The sequence below is a fragment of the Canis lupus genome, chromosome 8 (assembly GCF_003254725.2).
Source record: "Canis lupus dingo isolate Sandy chromosome 8, ASM325472v2, whole genome shotgun sequence".
Taxonomy (NCBI): Eukaryota; Metazoa; Chordata; class Mammalia; order Carnivora; family Canidae; genus Canis; species Canis lupus.
In genome coordinates, this window is record NC_064250.1 from 21,997,076 (window position 1) to 22,016,297 (window position 19,222).

Consider the following 19,222-nt stretch of genomic DNA (forward strand, 5'->3'; position numbering starts at 1 on the left):
ATTTTGACTCCACTTCTGTCACCAGATACCACCCCATTGTTTTGCATCCCATTGCCACAAAATTCTTCAAAAAATTATCTGTATTCTGTTTCCTAACCTCTCACCTTCTCTCTTAAAACTACTTTAATCAAGGTTTTATTCCTATTGTGTTATTCAATTCAATGATCACTTCTCTGTCCTGATAATACTTGGCTGTCAGGAGTATTTAACACAGCTGATCACTCCCATTCTCTTTGCTGTGCTTTCCTTATTTGGTCAGGACCACACTCAGTTTTCCTTTACCCTCACTAGTTACTCCTTCTTGGATTCCTTTGAAGATTCCTATTTTTTTCCATAAGAAGCCCAGGACTTATTCCTTTTCTATTTTATCCATATTTATTCCCTTGATAATCTTTTTCAGATTCAAGACTTTAAATACCATCTATATGCTAATAACTTCCAATTTATCTCTCTAAGGCAGACCTCTTCCCTGCACTACAAACCTGTATAGTCACTATTACTCTTCAGCTCTAAATGGATATTACATCATAGAGGGTCCAGATAAGAAACAGAGGTCATTCTGAGTTAGGAAATTTGAGGAGACTTAATTAACAAAGTGACTATTTAAAAAGGTGTGAGCAGAGTGTAGGGGAACCATGGTAGGCAGTGCAGTGTCTCTGCATCAATAGCACCAGAGCTGTTAAGACCCCATAAGGCCAAAGTGATGAGGGGAAGGAGCAGTCAACAGCAACTGGAAGGAGCAAATTGTGTAGATAAGACCACCAAGAGAATAGTAATAACATTTAGTCAGGTAACACAAAGAACTTGTGGAAAACCTTGCTGTGGGAAGCCAGGATTATAGATTCATGATCCCATTTTCTTTCCTCCCTCCAGCCTGTGAGTTCACCATTGGCTGATCACAATCAGAAGCCAAAGGGTAAAGGGATCCCACTGATGAAATGGACATAGATCAATTTCCTGGGGTAGAGAACAAAACAAAGAAAAGGAGAGAAAGGGTGTCAGAGAACAAAGGGAAGATATTCTACAATCATGTGTAATAGGCATGTCAAAATTAACATTTCTAAAACTGAACGTTTTCCCTCCAAAACTGCTCCATCTTTAGCCTTCCTCTCTCATAGGATGTGACTCTATCCTTCTGGTTGCTTATACTAAAACTTTTGGGGTCATTCTTGAATCCTCTATTTCTCAAAAACCCACAAGCTATTCTGTCAGGAAATCCTATTGTTTCTATATTTGAAATATATCCAGAATCCTACCACATCTCAGCACTTTTGCAAGACCATTATCTCTTGATTGAAAAACTACAACACAAAAAAGGTAATATTGTATAAATATTTAGGTTATCAATTTTTGTGAAACATCTCTAAAGATTCATCTACATATGCATATGAATGTTCCCTTGTTTTAATACTTGCAGTAAAAATTACATACAATTCTGCTTTGTGAATGATATTCCTGTCCCTATTTGTTACCCCTCTTTTTTTTTTAAATAAATACATCAATACAGGTGAGAGATTAGGAACTGCCTTCAATTATATAATTCTAGTTTCACACAAAGATTTGAAAGGGCCCAGAAAAATTACATGTCTGCCCCAGCAAGTCTGTAGTGGTAAATGAGGAATGGGAGGCAGATTACTAAAAATAAATTTAAATAATCTTCTTTTGTAAACCATGCTAAGCTTTGCCTGTTTGAGTCAGTTCTGGCAAAGAAATTCTGACTATGACAGTAAAAATGTGTGGATATATTTTGAAACTGTTCCAGGCCCAGAAAATGCCAAAATAATTAGCAAGTTTACAAACTGGGCTGTGCTACCCTTTCTAAAGCAATACCACAAACTTAAAAGTCTTTCTCACCTTCCTCATTGTCTATTTTTGGAAAACAAGTTGCTCTAACTTTTTCAACAGAAATGTGAGTAAAATAATCAGTTAATATCTTCATAAGAAACAGTTATCATTTCAATGGCACATTAAATTGGTGTTATATAAAATAAAAGCAAAGGCACCTGGGCAACGCAGTTGGTAAGTGTCCGACTCTTGGTTTCGGCTTGGGCTGTGATCTCAGGGTCATGATCCCAGGGTCATGAGAGCAAGCCCCAATAGGGCGCTGCACTCAGTGCACAGTGGGCTTGAGTTTCTGTCTCCCTCTCCCTCTGCCCCTCCTGTATCCTGCTCTCACTCTTTCTCTAAAATAAATAAATAAATAAATAAATAAATATTTTTAAAAATAAAATAAAATAGAAGCAACATTAATATCATTTAGAAAAATAATCAATGATCTAAGTATATTCTACATGTCACATTAAGTGTACACTTAATGGCTCTTTGTATGTTTATTAAGCTTTAAACTGAGATCAAGAAAGGAAATCGCCTTTAAAAATCAGCTACCACTCAGTGCTCATTAGATTTTAAAACAAAATAAAAGTACTACATCCAAGAAGATGCAAGGTTGTATCAGCTTACATCTTCACCAAAAGGCATCAAACTCCTTTTATGTTCATACATTCATTAAAAATAACCTGTTAGATCCTTTACTCTTGTCTATTATGTTTTCTAATTATAATGTATACAATTTAATTTATTTAAAATACATACCATTTAATAAAATGCATGTTAAATCTCCACTTTTACAACTAAAGTCTTTGGGTTGAATTATAATAATATTGGTGCTCTTAGGCTAGGACGCCTAGAAATTTAGTCAAGTAATTAAGACTTTATTTTATTTATGTTACATACATACTTATTATTGTAAAAGTGGTAATAATAGGTGCTAAATTTTATTGACTGCTTGTTATCTCTCAGCCATTGCACAAACCAATTTAAGCACATTTATTCATGCACTAGTCATAACAACCCTATGAGGTAGATTTTAATATCCTGACTTACCCTTTAAAGGCTTTAAATTGGAGTTATCTACCAATAGGACACCTGAGAAAAATGTTTGTTTATGTTCATGAGTGCATGGTTACAATGATGGTTTATTAACTATGAGTGTTTCCAGTACGCCTCCTTCTACAAAGGCATTACTTGCCCAAGGGGTAGACACTAAGTGAGTGACAGAATGATGAAATGTCCACGTTTTAATGAGTGAGCTACAACTGACAGATGCTCTGAAAGAGAACAAGTTCAGAAGAGTGTGGTGTTCTCAGTCTCCTCAGGGAGTGACGCCTCCACTCGGAATTCTAATTTCATTTCCGTTACTAAGGAAGAGGAGCAAAAGCTGACAGCACAGGCCGTGGAGGAGAATGAAGGAGAAACAGGGCTGTGAATTCTTAATTAACGGGATGTTCAGGGATGCCAGTGCAAGCTTTATAATGCTGCTATGGAAGGTTGCATTTAGAATAGATACAGAAGCCACTTGCTGCTATCACTAACTTCAGGAGGCAAAAAGGCAGTTTCGAAAGTCCTAGCCAGTGGTGAGAAGGGAAATTATTTCCTCTGGAAACCCTGAATCTATTTCTCTGAAAGCACTTTCATACTGTTAAATGACTTGGTTAATGGTATGGCTCAGAGGTTTCAAAACTCAGTTTCTGAAACTAATTCTAAAAATGCACTCAAGAAATGAAAGGAAAGAAATAATCATAAGCAAAAATACTAAAGACATAATGGTTTCACCTAATGTTAAATTCCCAGAGGAATCAGGGAGCCTCCTAAACATTTTGGAAAAGGTGTACGTAACATGAAATCTCTTTTTTTTCTAAGTAAAATAACTGAATTTAACAACTTAGTAGAAATGTTCATTTAATTATGCATTGATGGGTATATACTGAAAATTTACAAAGTACCAGGCACTGTGCCAGCCACAAGAACTATGCTAAGAAGGAAGACACATCCCTGAAGATACAGAAATCATAGTCTGCTTGGAGTGAATACCCCAACTTCCTGTGGTGAACCATAAACACCAGAGACCTGTAGAAGTGTGATTTAAAAAGGTAACCGGTACTTTCCATTGACACTGTTACAACTCCCTCAGGACTTGTACAAACTGGAATAAGCACAAAATATAAACATTTACAAGGACAGGAAAATTGAATGTTTAGAATCATATACCAACCTGTATTTTACAAATAATATTGTTTGCAGATGTACAGATATTACTTGAGACTTGTTTGCCGTCATAGTCATTCTCAAAGTTTTGATGGCTTATTAGATGTTGAGAGGTATTAGCCTTGCTTAGTATAACCCTAGGATATGAATGTTTCCTAGGGACCTTCACCTGATCAGAATCATGCTAGGGGCTAGAGAAACATGTCACTTGTCCCCAAGGAGCTCAGAGTCCAACAGGAAAGAGAAGCAGGTAAACAGTTACAGTTACATTGTATTGTAATTGTCAGGATAGACATACATGCAAGCTGCTGTGGGAGCCAAAAGAAGGGACTCTACAACCATGAGAATAAATTACATGAATAAATATGAATAATAAATATATGAATAAATAAATAATAAATTATAAATTATATGAATAAATATTCATAGCTCAATATTTAAATCTCCTGCTGATCATTAGAGATGTCTGACAGAGGACTGAGCAAGCTTACTACGAAGGATCCTTCAGAGCTCAAGTAATGTTAAGGCAGAGACCGATTATCAACATGCTGTAGAAAAATTTTAAAAGATGAAACCATGTAATAATCTAGACTTCCAGTTGGATCTACTCCAGAATTTTCAACTCTGGATAGATCTTTCTAAGCTATACTCACATAGCTTTATGAAAATTGGGCTCTGTTGTCCCCACTTTGAAAGTTCTTCGGTGTAGCCTTGTCCACAAAGGTTTTGAAGCTCTGCACATTGGAACAATAACTGCCAGAACAGCTGGGCCCCACATCAGTGGACACCCAGGTTGCTCCACAGCAGTAACCAAGTGACCTTCCCTTTGCAGCATGACTGCCTGAGATATCAAACTGCTGGCATCCTCATAAACTGTACAGCATTTAATTTTTGAGGCATTTTACACTTGATCCTCACTCTCTAATACTGGTCTCTTCCCCATGCCACAGGTATAAAATATCCCCATTTTTTTTCTCTTCTATCATGGTTTTTCTTAAATCACAACCCAAACTCTTCATTCTTCAGAAATTTCTCTCAATTCATCACATTGATTCATGGCCTTCAATAGCAAATCCTGACCACAGAAATGTGAAATCCTGAAAATGTGGATAGAAAAAAAAATTCTCAAAAGCAAAAGTAGAAGAAGGAAATCTTTTTCCAAGCCTATTTATTTCTAGTAATAATAAACCTTAACATTCATTGAGCTTTCCTTCTATAACTAATACCTTTCTATATACTTTTAGGGATAACTTCATTTAATCCTAACAACTTGAGTATAGTCAAATACTGTCAATACCACCATTTGATATAGGAAAGTGAGGTAAGTAACTTCTCCCAGACTGTTCATTTCATAAGCCACAGAGCCGGAGTTTGAAACCAGGCAATATGAGTTCAAAGACTGTGTGTTACTCATCCACTACTCTTTACTTCCTCTCCAGTATATGACAGGTTTTACTGTTATGACTCATATGAGTGCACAAACAAGGTGACTGATTTGTTAACTACTACTGCTTACAGGAAACAAGGCAGGAAATATGGGGAACAAGGAGGAGGTGGCAAGTCAGGAGATTAGCCATTATTGCCCCACAGATTATGTGCTAGAGCTAGTCTCCACATGGGCCTACTGAAGAAAGGCTAAAAGCCAGATGAAGTAGATCCATTCTGAGGTTATAAATTTAAGATAACTAAACAAAAGAACTGTAACCCAAGACAGATAGATACAAAATAATACCTAAACATATAAGATATATACAAGATATATAGACCTTTTCTGATGTGGTGATATGACAAGGGAGACAGAGCAAAGACCACATGTGAAGGATTACTGCCTTTCAAAACTACACAAAAGTCACCACAGCAGTATATTTTGTCTGCACCATTATTAGGACCTGTTCATACATCGTAACTCCAATGTTTATTCTATTATTATCCATCCATCTTTCTTCCTGAATTTTAAAGCTAGTAAGAACTCACATATCACTAAATTCTAAGAAATTTGAAGGAGTCTAAGTTTTATTCTTTTTGGTATCTCCCTAAACTCCTGGAACAGTATGTTAACAATAAAATCATCTAATAAATACATGTTGAAATTAAATCTGTCATTAAAAATTTCCTGGAAGGAAGTCTTTTCTCCAAAAGCTTCTGAAAGGAATTAAAGGGACAATGGAGAAGTTTATTTTAACCAAACTCATCAAAATGGTATATAGCAAAGAAATAAAAAATATTAATAATTTTGAAAAGATCAAGGTAAAGAAAGTTTTACAATTTAGAAAGAAAAGTGTCCCTACGAGATGGAAAATGAATCTGAGAATGGAAAATTCATTTCAAATGGATACAAAAGAGACTGAGCTTTAAAAATGCAAAGTTGCACTGGAAATAAAATGACTTTCTATAAAGCTTTTAAGCTCTAACCCCTGGCACAAACTCAAACTGGAGTCTAGCTTTGGGAGAGGATTTCTCTTGAAATCTCTGCTGTGGTAGTTTCACATTTTAGAGCCACCTGCTGTATCATGCATGCACCTGTCTGCTCTTAAGTGAATTACTACAATCAAGAGTTTGCATGTGTTTTCTAGCTGCCTGAATTGAGTCTCCTCTTTTCAAAATAAATTTAAGAGAGAGAGAGAGAGAGAGCAAGAAAGAGAGAAATAGCAAGAGAGAAAGAGAAACTTGCCTGTATAAAATTATACTATTTTATGGGGCACCTGTGTGGCTCGGTTGGTTAAGCCTCTGCTTCTTGATTTTGGCTCAGGTCATAATCTCAATGTCCTGAGAGCCGGCCCCAGTCGGTTGGGATCCATGATCAGCGGGAGTCTGCTTGAGGATTTTCTCCTTCTGCTCCTCGCCCCACTCGTGCTCAATGATGCACTTGAGTCCTCTCTCCCTCTCTCTTTCTTAAAAATAAATCTTAAAAAAAAAAAAATACACCACTTTAGTTCCCCATGACTAAGTGAATATGAAACTAAACATTCTGGTCTGCGCCCACCCCACTCCCCAGCAATGATTGCTTTCTCACTTTCATCCTACAAGTTCAAAAGTAGTAGATATAACTAGCACCATGCAGTAATAGTAAACTGTTCTCTGAAGAGATAAAATTGCAGTAGCCAGTAAGTTGTCAACAATGCTTAGAGGGTTTTTCTTCCATCATTACATGACAATTACAGCACACATCTCCAAGAACTTCATAGAATGATCTTCTTATCACTCCACAGTAAGCACAGGCTACTAATTGTGGGAATCAAGTCTTTTCTGGAAAAGAGAAGCCTTTTCTCTGCTTTGAAAATTATGTAGGATAAGAAAAACTGCAAGTAAAATTATAAGTAAAGTGTAGATTCTTCATATCCTTATTGCCAAAATACAGGCCCATTCATTCTCTCTCTCTCTCTCTGTCTCTTGCTCTCTCTTGCCCTCTCTCTCTCCCCAAACCTCCACACTTCTTCCAATCCTTGGTAGCCATTTGTTAAGAGTGCCTCTCTGGCAAGCTGTAAAACAGCAATGTTACTCATAATTATTTTTAAATGCTATTTTTCCATGATCAAAATACCTTGTGATGCCAATATTCATTTCAAAATGAAATTTTAAACTCTTTTAATATTCTTTCAGAAAAACACTCCCAAATTAAATTGGTCAAGATAAGGCAGGCTAGAGCATGGCCCACAAGAAGAATCACAGTTCCAAAATCTGGGTTTTGTTGAGTTAGAGAAGGAGTTGGCAAACTTCTTCTGTAAAAGGCCAGATAATAAATATTTTAGGCTTTACGAGTCATGCAGTCTCTGTTGCAACTACTCAGCTCTGCCCTTGCAGCATCAAAGCAGCCACAGACAGTAATACATAAACAAATGGGAGTGTCTGTGCTCCAAAAAAGTTTTATTTGCAAAAGCAGATAGCAGGATAAGACAAGAGTAGCCCATGGACCCCAATTTGCCATCCTCTGATTCAGAGGCAAGTAAACAGCTCTCAGAAATTGGACACCAGCATTATCTTACATAGTAAGAAAGAATGTTACCTGACCCAAGTGAAAACAACAAAGGGAGAAGAGTGGCACAAACAGTTGTTGCATTATAGTTTATACTTAAGTGTTATCTTTGGTATATTTCTTAGATTGTACTTAATGTTATCCAAATGAGCAATAGTGAGATGAATTAATTAAGGGCAAAGTAAGCTGTATCTATGAAGAATCATCACCACTACAAAAAGTCAGTAGGCTGAGTATTTATACATAATGTCACCTGCCTTAAAATTTGGAGGGAGGGAAGGGCAACCTGGGGGAAGCCTATCAAAGTTTACTGCAATTATACTAGTTAATATTGCTAAAAAATTTTTAGTTACAAGGAGATAGCCAATTCTGCAGTATAAGCAGAATTATATATTTAACATGATCCCACCATACTACTGAACAGAATAAAGAAAAAGAAGCTACACACACACACATATACACACATCTCTTTTATATAATCTTAATTATGATGATGCTGATAATGATGATTATGATGATAGCTACAAGTAACAGTACTTGGGAATTACTGGGAATTATAAAGAGAATTGGGAATTATATACTGGGAATTATAAGTTGTTCAAAATAACAAATCTAATCCTCAATAACCCTACAAAATAGCTATTATTATCCCATCTTCCATAGACAAGAAAATGCATAAAGTTCTTAAGTGGCTAGAGCTGAGATTAGTCTGACACCCATATATACAATTTTCCATACAAGATAAATTAAAATTTTTTAGTTCTCCTACTTGCAAAGTAAAAGTTAATTCAGTTATATAAAGTTAAATTTACATCTATGGAATTCTGACCTAACTTACCTGTTAGAGTGACAGCCCAGAGGAACAAAATGGGAAGTACACTCACTCTCAAAGACCAAAACTTCATAGCAGAGCAGTAACTGGGCCATGATGGGCAGTGAGTCATGTGATTATAACAAGGCTACATTTTTTTCAACTACTAACTAACGCAAAGGAGGAAGGCAACTCACCCTCAAGCTAAGACTAAGAAAGGAATATTAGGCTTCTCAAAAATTTTAAATGAGACTTGTGAGCAAGATGGCAGAATAGGAGGGCACCACCTCCATTCATATCTACCCCCAGAAACAATAATTTGGTAACCATCCATGGTAAAAAGTGTCTTTGGGATCCAGGTAAAAGAACTATGAACCTAGAGGTGCCTGGGTGGCTCAGTTGGTTGAGTGTTCAACTCTTAGTTTTAGCTCAGATCATGGTCTTGGGGTTGTGGGATCAAGCCCTGCCTTGTGATGCTCCTGCTGAGGATGGAGGCTACTTGAGTTTCTCCCTCCCCTCTACCCTTCCCCCCTACTTGCCTACTCTCTCTCTGTCTCTAAAATGAATAAAAATAAAATCTTTTTTAAAACATGTCCCAAATGAGGTCAGTGGAGCCCTGCTTAAGCTGGCTTCTATATCTAAAATAACAAAACATTAGGTGAAACCTAATAGAGCCAAAGACCAAGGAGTGCCATTTTGAGAAGGCAGGCCTGCTCCCAGGAGGCAGACTCACTGATAATGGTCCTGGCTACAGACTCAGAAATAGCCCCAACCCCTCATGGACTCAACTTATAGCTTTGTTTGGCCTTGGCTCTGCCACATTACCATCCACCAATGGTCAAGGTCAACACTTCCACCTGTGTTCCCAGTAAGAGGCCTGCCAATTTCAATCCCAGCTGTGAACCCAGAAGTAGCCCATGACTTGGCTGCAGCTCCTCTTAGCTGACAGTCCTACCCACACAGGGGCTAGGGAGAGACATGTTTGTTCCTCTGACCTCAGATCCTCTGGCCTCAGTCCAACTGCAGATCTGAAATGGCTTTGCAATGGCCCCTCTCAACCACAGACTGAGGACCATTTCTACCAACCCAGTGATCTAATGGGATATGCACACCTTCATGCTCCCAGAGGTAGAGACCCACTGACCTTGGTCTAACAGTGAATCTTGGAGAAGCCCCCAAACCTGGCTCTAGACCTTTGCAGCTGCAACGGAGAACAGTCCTGCCCACTGGGGGACCCAGAAGGAGATACTCCTGTCTGCCCCAAAGGCTAGCCTGCTGACCTTAATTTGACATAGATCCTGAAGTGGTCCTGTGTGACTCAGCCCCAACCATGCCTAGCCATAGTTCAGAGGCAGTTCTGCCTGCACAGAGACTTAGTGGGAGAAAAACTCTTCTGTGTGCCCGACAAAAGCAGGACCACTGACTTTGGTCCAACTGCAGAACATGAGGCAGCTCTGTGATCAAGATCCAGCCCCACTTGCCGTGTACAGCCAGTGGCAGATGTATTAGATGTCAGGGAGTGATTAGAGAATTAGATCACAGGAATTTGTCAAATAATTTACAAATTGTTAATATTTTATTCTCCAAAAAAAATCAGCATTTTCCAAATGCTAGTAAGAAATTTAACATATAAATTTCATTTTAAAGCCTGACTTTTAGGAAAGTATAATACACAGAAAATGCATATATCAGGAAAGATTCCCTTTAGGTTGCATTAAATTATGGATTATAAGTTATTAATGAAGCCCTTGTAGAAAAACTTGAAGATTTAATAAAGATGATGGCAGAAGGAAATGAAGTAAAGTGAAACTAGGGAAAACAAACTTTGAATCAGCCTAAATTCGAGGTCTTAATTAAGGCAAAGTAAAGAATAGAAGTGAATCAAAATATAAAAATGTAAAAGAAAAATTTTTTAAAGCCAGAGAAGGGACATTTCTGTCTTGATTTTGAATGTGGTCTAAATGATTTGGAATATTCATGTCTCCTATCTCATGTCTCTTTTATCTCATTTCAGAAGATATATATATATATATATATATATATATATATATATATATATACTTTAATTTCCCACTAATCTTCCTCCTGCTCCTGACAATGTTCTTATCACAAAATCTTATTTCATCTACAACAGGAGGATTTAAGTTGTATTATATTGTCTTCAGAAACTGAGAAACTGCAGAGCATTTGTAGGCTCAACTAACACAGAGAAACTAAGTACAAGTTCAAGGTTATATAAAGAACAGGTGAGTACTCTGGAGGAGAATACCAATCCATTAATAACTGAGAATAGAATACTGCAGGTAAAATAGAAATACTTGTTAAGCACCCCAGGTCAAAATTTGAGCTACTTCTTAAATATCAGAAACCCACATTTGTGTTTGTTCATAGGCAATCTATTTCATATATAGATCTTCCTTATTTTGCACTGATAGATATTTCAGAAATTTATTTATTCTACACAATTATGGACCCACATAGGCCTTAGAGACATTGTAGAGAAATGAATATCAAACTGTGGCTCCAGTAACTCAGTAGCTTTGCTGCTGAGAAACCAGAAATAATCATAAGCAACTCTGCTTAGCTAGAGCAAAGATTCTAAGCTCTGACATCCCCAAAATGAGTTGGGAGAACTGAAATCAGTCTTTCCAGTTTATAAGATACATGGGCTACCAAGGGATCCTGTTACATTTTAGGCTGGAGAAGAAAGAGAAAAGAAGAAAGAAAAGAAAGAAAAGAAAGGAAAGAAAGAAAGAAAGAAAGAAAGAAAAGAAAAGAAAAAAGAAAAGAAAAGAAAAGAAGAAAGAAAGAAAGAAAGAAAGAAAGAAAGAAAGAAAGAAAGAAAAGAAAGAAAGAAAGAAAGAGAAAGAGAGAGAAAGGAAGGAAGGAAGGAAGGAAGGAAGGAAGGAAGGAAGGAAGGAAGGAAGAAAGAAAGAGCGAGCCCATTGCTCAGGGATAAAAATTAGAGAGCTTTTCAGACCTCTAGCAAGGAAACACTGGTAGGACCGTAAGGATTAAGGCCAAATCCTACTGAGACATGAAAAAAAAGTGCTAAATTTTGAGTCAAATCTCAACCACTAGTATGCACAATCTATGCTGCAGGTATTTTTGCAGAATGGAGTAGAAGGTGAGAACCCAGTTTAGGAAGGGAATGAGAAGAGTGGGAGTATGTGCAATGTAGCCAAGGGATGGGCTCCTAGGTAAGTCCCCACATGCACCAAGGTGAGAATCAGTATCACTGATTAAATGTATTTGTTGGGCATGCATCGTCTCATGAAATCTTCATAATGAATATACTATGAAAAAGGCACTATTAACCATTGCCAAAAAAAAACAAACTCCCATCCTGTTTGGATTGGAAGTACTGATTGTCGTGGTGATGGTGGTGGTGGTAGTGATGGCTTGCTTGAATGCCCTCAAGCACATATGTGTCCACTGAGCCATCCTTGTCAACAACACACACTCGTAGAGATTGGCTGAGTTCTTCCATCAAGATATGGAGATGACCTTCAGTTGGGCCTGACTTGCCTGGCAGACCAGGGACACCTGAGCTGGAACTTATACTATTCACACAGGGAAACATGAAAACTGGCAAGTTCCTTTACCATTTAAAGAAAGGGACTTCTTTCTTTTAAAGAAAGAACTTCCATTTTCTATACTAAATCTATTATATAAGTTAAATGAAAATATAATGTTTCCAGATGCTTGTCCCCGGAAATTAGGTTCCAGAGAAATTAAACATGAATTTTTAAACATCCTAAAAACCTATCTTCTTATGAAGAAAGCTTTTTGTTCTTCTCACTGTTAAAACAAGATAAAGTCTGTCTCGATTTGAACTTAAGTAGGGCCTTTTCCCCACTTGTCGGTGCTCACAGAATAGTCTTTGTTGACCATTGTACCTCTGGCCACAAAATATAAATAGTTTTACCTCACCAGCTCATTCTTGGCATTTTTTTCCTTCTAAACCTAATCCATTACCATTGTTTCGTGCAACGTGGGTTCTTTTCAAGGCTAAATCACGTTTTCTGTCTTATAAATTCTATTTCCTCACCATTTTACATCTGTGAAAACTGAAGCTTAGGGAAGGTGAATATACCGAGGTTCACACACATCTGAATTGGCAAATCAGAACTTGAACCCAGGTCTGCTGACTCCCATTGTCCTGCTCAGACTTGCTACACTATTCTGCCTTTCTCAAGTGCTGATCGAACCACTGAGGCAATGATAAGGTCTATATGAGCAAGAAATGTCAAGGGGTTAGCAGTCTATATTTCTATGTAGAAGCTAGTTTTTTAAATTCAAAGTTTTGGAAAATGAGTTATGTTAAACAAGATCTTACTGTTTCTGAGCCTATTTCTATACCTAGAAGGTGCATTAGAAATTTAAGCAACTATGCAAAAATGCCAAAGACACAAGAAAGCTATACCACTATGTTCCTTCTGAAAGAAGCAAATTCCTTAATGTGGTCAACACATCTCTGGCACGAGGCTACGAGATATGAACCAAAGATGACTCTTGGTGTCCACTAGAGGCAACATTATATAGCAGTTGTGAATGCAGGCTACCTGAAGGAGAACCCCTGGTCCACCTCTTTTTAGGTGTGTGACCCTGGGCAAATTTCCTAATCTCTCTCTGCCCTAATTTCCTCATTTATGAAATAATAATAATAATAATAATAATATCTATCTCACAGGCTTATTGTGAAGATAAAATAGGTTAATATACATAAGGTGCTAATAAGCATGCTTATTATTTAGTGAACACTCAATAAGTTACTTTTACCATCAACAGGTGAAATGGAGTTAAGAGATGTATCCACCCTCTGCTCTTATCATCTTAGACTGGCAGGTATGCAGTGCTGAATGGCATACAGAATGATCAAAGACAACATAGGCTGGTTTAAAAAACACACAAGTTACTTTTGCATGTGGGATAAGTATAGAAAGGCTGCTAGTCACATTAGGTATCCTTACTTAAAGTTGGCTGGCCTGACAAATGATCTACCTTCTTGATGGAAGAACCCAGCTAATTCTTAAGAGAATGTGATGCTGACAAGATTTGTCCAAGTAAAGTGCAGTGGGGCTATGGAAAGCCAGGCAGTCCTGTTCAGGATTTGCTTAGTTCTGTGCATACTTGTTATTTTACCTACTGACCATTTTTCTGTTCTTCAGGGTACCCTGCCCTGAAGATTTCTCTAAATTTCTGTAGAGAATCATCCCTTACTGACCTTGTCTGGCTCCAGTGGTGACCCAAACTCAAAAGGGGCCATGCAACGCCTTTGCCCTCTCCTTTGGCTTAAGATCAGGGATGTAACCCAAGAGGATCTAGTCAGAGTGAATGCCAGTACTTGAAGGGAGTTCCCAGAAGAAAACTGCTTTCACATCTACTGTATTTTTTAACCTAGGAAGATGTGGCCTAGGACTTCTGGGTGATTTTTTCTTCTTCTTCTAGAAACTGAGAATAAAGACAACAGAAAAAGAGATAAGGAGTAAAGAGAGGGATAAAGTCTTGGTTTGAGCCTCTGAGTAAGCTGCACTTAAAATGAGACCATCTTCTGGATTTTCAAGTTATTTGAGCCAAAAATTTTTCCTGTTTTTTTTTTTTTCTAAGCCAGCTAGGATTGGTTTTTTGTTCCATTCAACAAAAAGAATCCTGATGGTTGAAGGCATCATTTCTGTAGCCAACGAAAACTAGAAGAGTCAAATCTGGCAGACTCATAGAGCATGCTATATGGCATTCTGATGTCTTTGATTGGATCTTTGCATATTCATACTCATGTTTGTAACTAATGCACATCTAATTAATGGAGGATAGTCAGAAGAAAGGCAGACAGGGTCAAAGGGGCCCCACTGTAAGAGAAAACTACCCTTAAAAGGAAAAAAAAAACCCATCCTGTTATTTCAGCTTTACTCAGTGCCCCAGCTTTAAGTCTTCCTACTGGAAGAACTTACATGTATATGACTGAAAGCAAGGGAATGGGCCTAGGCATTCTAACTCAGGCCCTGGGAGGGCAGCTGAACAGCCAATGGGTATGTAAGTAAAGAACTTGATGTGGTGGCCTGTGGCTGGTCAGTGTGCCTTAGGGCAGTGGTCGCCACCATCCTCTTGATCCTAGAGGCTACAAAACACCACCCAGGAAGGAGTCCTCCATCTTTTCCTACATGAACAACCACCTGATAGGTAGATGAGCATGTGGACCAAAATCTGACTGAGTGACAGGTGCATGGAAGGTTAATCAGATTAAAACAGCCTGCAAACAATCTCATAAAAACTCCTCAATTTAGAAACTCTGATGGTAACCGTCTTGAGTCCTCGTCCTCTTCAGGATCTTTGTACTAGGACTCAACAAACTTTACTTTGCTGCCCACCACTCTTCATCTGGTCTACCTCTTCATTCTTCAAACTGGCATGACCAAGAACATCAGGCACGAAAGGAAAAGAAATCCTGAAATATAATTTTGATAGTGTTTGATATTTTTCCTAAATATCCGGAAATAATCTTTCCCAAATATCTTTAGTTTTATATATATGGATATCAAGTCTCCATTACTTTTGAGTATGTCTATAAGCTGCACAGATCAAAATTGTTATTTTATGACAAGTCTTAAGCAAAAAAATGAAATAAAACAAAATCTAATTATCTATTCTAGAATACGAATCAGATCAAAAATAAATACAAAAATAAAATGAAATAGTGAAAGATCTTTGTGACTTTTCTTTAAGCTCCAACATATTTTGATAAACTAATGCAAATGTCTAGTTTTAGGTATGTCACTATGCTAACTTGTAAAAGGCATACTGTAGCACAGACACTGTAGTATGAGTGCAATCAGGAAAAAAAAACTACATAGTAGGTTAAAAGAGGATTGTTAATATAAAGAATTATTACATATACTATAAGTAACTATGGGATATAGGGAAACTCAATATGACACCCAAGGAAGAACAAATTTAGAAGTAATCAGATTATTGGAGGTGTGGTTTGGTTATTGTATAGCAGAGAATTTCACTGGTTCAATCAGGCCTGAGCTGGTCTAGAGTTGCTGCTTAAGAAATAGGCAACTCCACAGTACAAGTGGGAAAGTCGAAGAACAGCAACCAGTAACATGGGGGTAAACTGTGAGTCTAGGTACTGCTGTCAGACAAGAGGTCTTCAGAGCATAGGAGCACACTATAGCTCTGGCTATCATGCCAAAAAAGCCATGGGAAGCTAATAGCCAGGATGAGGCTACAAGACCTTGGAAGAACTATTTTGGGCCTGTGGCTGTGGCAGGAGCCACCCAATGTCCTGACAACCACACTACCAATCCCTAGTTCCACACAAGTGACTGGAAAAGAGCTTCTTCCTCCTGCAATATCCATTCAGTGTCCTCTCCTGGAAGAACATGTTATTCACTTTACTGGAGAAATACTTGGGGGCACTTGAGTGGCTCAGTTGGTTAAGCATCTGACTCTTGATTTCAACGCAGGGCATGATCTCAGGATGATGAGATCAGCCCCACGTGGAGCTCTGTGCTGAGCACGAAGCCTGCTTGGGATTCTCTTTCCCTCTCCTTCAACCTCTCCTCCCTGCTCACATTCCTTCAGAAACTAACATTTATTGAGTACCTACTAACAAGAAAAGATTTTTAAAAAATACAATCCATGTCTCCAAGGGACCAGAGCAGATGTGAACAAGGAAACAATTGAAATGCAATATGATGGGACTCTAACAGAGATGTGTTCACCAAATCAAGCTTTGCCTGTGGAACTCAAGAGGGCTTGCATTAGGCAGATTAACTTCACTATGTTGTAGCACAGCAGTGTTGTGAAGCTTATAGCAAGTAATTTATTACTAAAAATGATTAATATGTCGAGGTTTGCATAATTTTTGTGAATTTCAGAGCAGTTAAGGTATTCTCTATAATATCACTTTTATGTTCTTAAATGCTGATAGGCTTTCATTAAAGGGCAAAAACTTCAGGAACTACACATAACCCAAGTGTGTATGATTTATGCTGCTGCCATAATCTTGATGTACCCATAGGAATATGTTATATTCACAAGACTATTGCATTTGATGTGGAATAAAAGGCATATAAGGCTTTCAGCTGGCCTTAGACTTTTATGATCCTGAAATTTCTAATTCAATGCAATTAAAAAGAATAAAAATACAACCTTGCCCAGAGATAGGAATCTAAAAAAGGAAATTGCACTTCTCAGTCTGAAATTTAGACAGGAGATGAGATATGAGCTAGAGAATATTGGCTTGAAAGTCAGTATGTTAGCTTCTGTTGAAGTCATGGGATTACACAGAAAGGGACTGTAAGAAAAGAACAAATGATTGTCTTAGGTTTGATTCCTTAGAAACGGTCTAAGATGGGAAATTTTTGTTCAAATCACTTACTGATTTATTCAAGAGGAAGAGAGTAGAAGAAGTAAGGATAGTGCAGAGGGAAAAAGCTAAGCAAGGATGTGGTCTCAGATAGAGCCTAGCTTCAAATTAATCTCATAGAGAGGCCTGAGTCAGCACTGTACCAGAGTTGGCCTCACCTTGAGGCAAGGAAGCTAGCTTTTTATAGCCCTTCTCCCATCAGAGAGTGGTTAGCTGCAGACTACGTTGGGAAGGGAGCTGAGCATGACTTCTAGGAGAAGTGGCTCTTTATTTAGGCAATTCTTCAGAGAAGGGGGTCAATTTTGAACTGCTAAAACACTGAGAGCCTCTGAGGAGTTGGGTGTGCTGGCAGGTAAAAGGGATCTGAATGGGTACAGTTCAATATCAAAGAATGAACCCTGGGGAATCAGAATAGAGGAAGAAGACCTTTGAGGGAGGCCAACAAGAAGTCTAAGAAAAATGAAAATAATCAAAAGAGAATGGTAATAGTAGGTAGCAGTCATACTAGGTGCATCTCAATATTATAACCAATACCACACTATTGCAAATATCGCAGAATGGAACAGTTCAAAATAATTCTCCGTAGATATCTCATTGTCAGGTCCTCAGATCATTACTCTAAATAGAATATAAATATATATATATTTTTTAAATTACACATATCTTGCATTGTTTTCTTTTGTTTTCTAAAATTATCTGTATAAATAAAGCAAAAAAAAAAAATCTACACCAGAAGCAAGGATGGTCATTATTATCTTGTCCTTGGCAAGATGCCAATTGTAGAGAGCATGGCCCAATAATTAAGCAATCTATCTGGAATGCAACAATCACATAGAGGGAAACTTGGCAGTGATTTCTAGCTCTGTTGGCTTCTTACCTGCTGTCACTGTAAGTCTTTGGGTAAATTTTTTTTTAAAGTCTTACACTTACAAATGAGATGCTAACCTACACAATAATAAAATAAAATGGAAAAAAATAATCCACAATTAAATAAGAAAGAACATGTAGCAATATCCTAGTGACTTGTGATTATCCCATCCTGGGGGAAAAAAGGCAAACCATAAGTAGTTTTGTTTAGATTATTATGTTGCTTTATTATATGAAGTAAATAAAAATTTATACTGGCTGGAAATTAAAACCTTTGATTCCTAATTTTATTAAACATTGCTTCTTTATTAAGTTTAAACCACATGAGCCAGTATTAATTGTTTAAGCAAGTCTTAGGACTTATGTACATGGTTCATGAAATATAGTCAAAATGCACTGTTACGCTTCCACCTCCCACCACCCTTTAAATACATTTAATGAGGTTACTGTATCCTCTGCTTTTGGCCCTAAACTCAAATCAGTATAGTGTTTTCCCTGGCATTTGTTGAGCGCACAGTCCTAAGCTACCTTCACACTCTCTTGGCATAACAGATATTTACACCTGCCTTTCTCTGATGAGGCAAATTTGTAGATTCTTCAGAGATGTCCAGGATTAGAGTGGACTCTTAGATATGGTTCCTTGATCTAGCAAATCCATTCTCTTTCAGGGTTTGTTATACCCTTCCTACTGTCTACTATTCTGGCAGTCACCTCTAACTTCTCTTTAAATTCCTTCTAGGCTATCCTACTGGGCAGCATTAGGACAGCCTGCATTCCAGCTCCCCCGAGCCTCTAGTCCACTCTAGTCTAGAATAACACTTCCTCAGTCTTGGCCTCCACAACCTCCAGAACTATAGGGTAAACCCAATGTCTCCTTTGGTTCATTTACCAGTAGATCTCCAATCAACCTTTCTGAGTAATCTCCTTGAATCCCTCCCTCTTAACATAAGGTGAAGGGGGACACGCCCCATGGAAAGAGAAAATCATAGGTTTTTTTTCATTCCATTTTAAACTTCCTACAGCATCATGTTTCATGACTCACTTTAGTATCTTGCAAATATAGTACTGTCTCAGTTAAAACCTCCAATTTAGTTTCCTTTTACATTTAAAAGCCAATGGAAAATAAGCCCCATGTCTTAGGTAAAAGCTTTGG

At 37.7% G+C, this 19,222-nt stretch overlaps 1 long non-coding RNA gene across 4 annotated transcripts in view; it reads right to left on the bottom strand.

Moving 5' to 3' along the window:
• The window catches only part of LOC112657337 (uncharacterized), a 301,844-nt gene that overhangs the window by 85,601 nt on the left and 197,021 nt on the right, over positions 1 to 19,222 (bottom strand). For 2 of the 4 annotated variants that reach the window (XR_007412284.1, XR_007412282.1), the window contains exons 3-7: positions 15,002 to 15,273; positions 14,056 to 14,282; positions 6,747 to 6,948; positions 2,004 to 2,183; positions 816 to 957 (exon numbers count right to left, since the gene is read on the bottom strand). This is a non-coding gene — a long non-coding RNA (uncharacterized LOC112657337). The remainder of the gene's footprint in view (positions 1 to 815; positions 958 to 2,003; positions 2,184 to 6,746; positions 6,949 to 14,055; positions 14,283 to 15,001; positions 15,274 to 19,222) is intronic. The other 2 variants (XR_007412285.1, XR_007412283.1) reach the window with 1 other exon arrangement.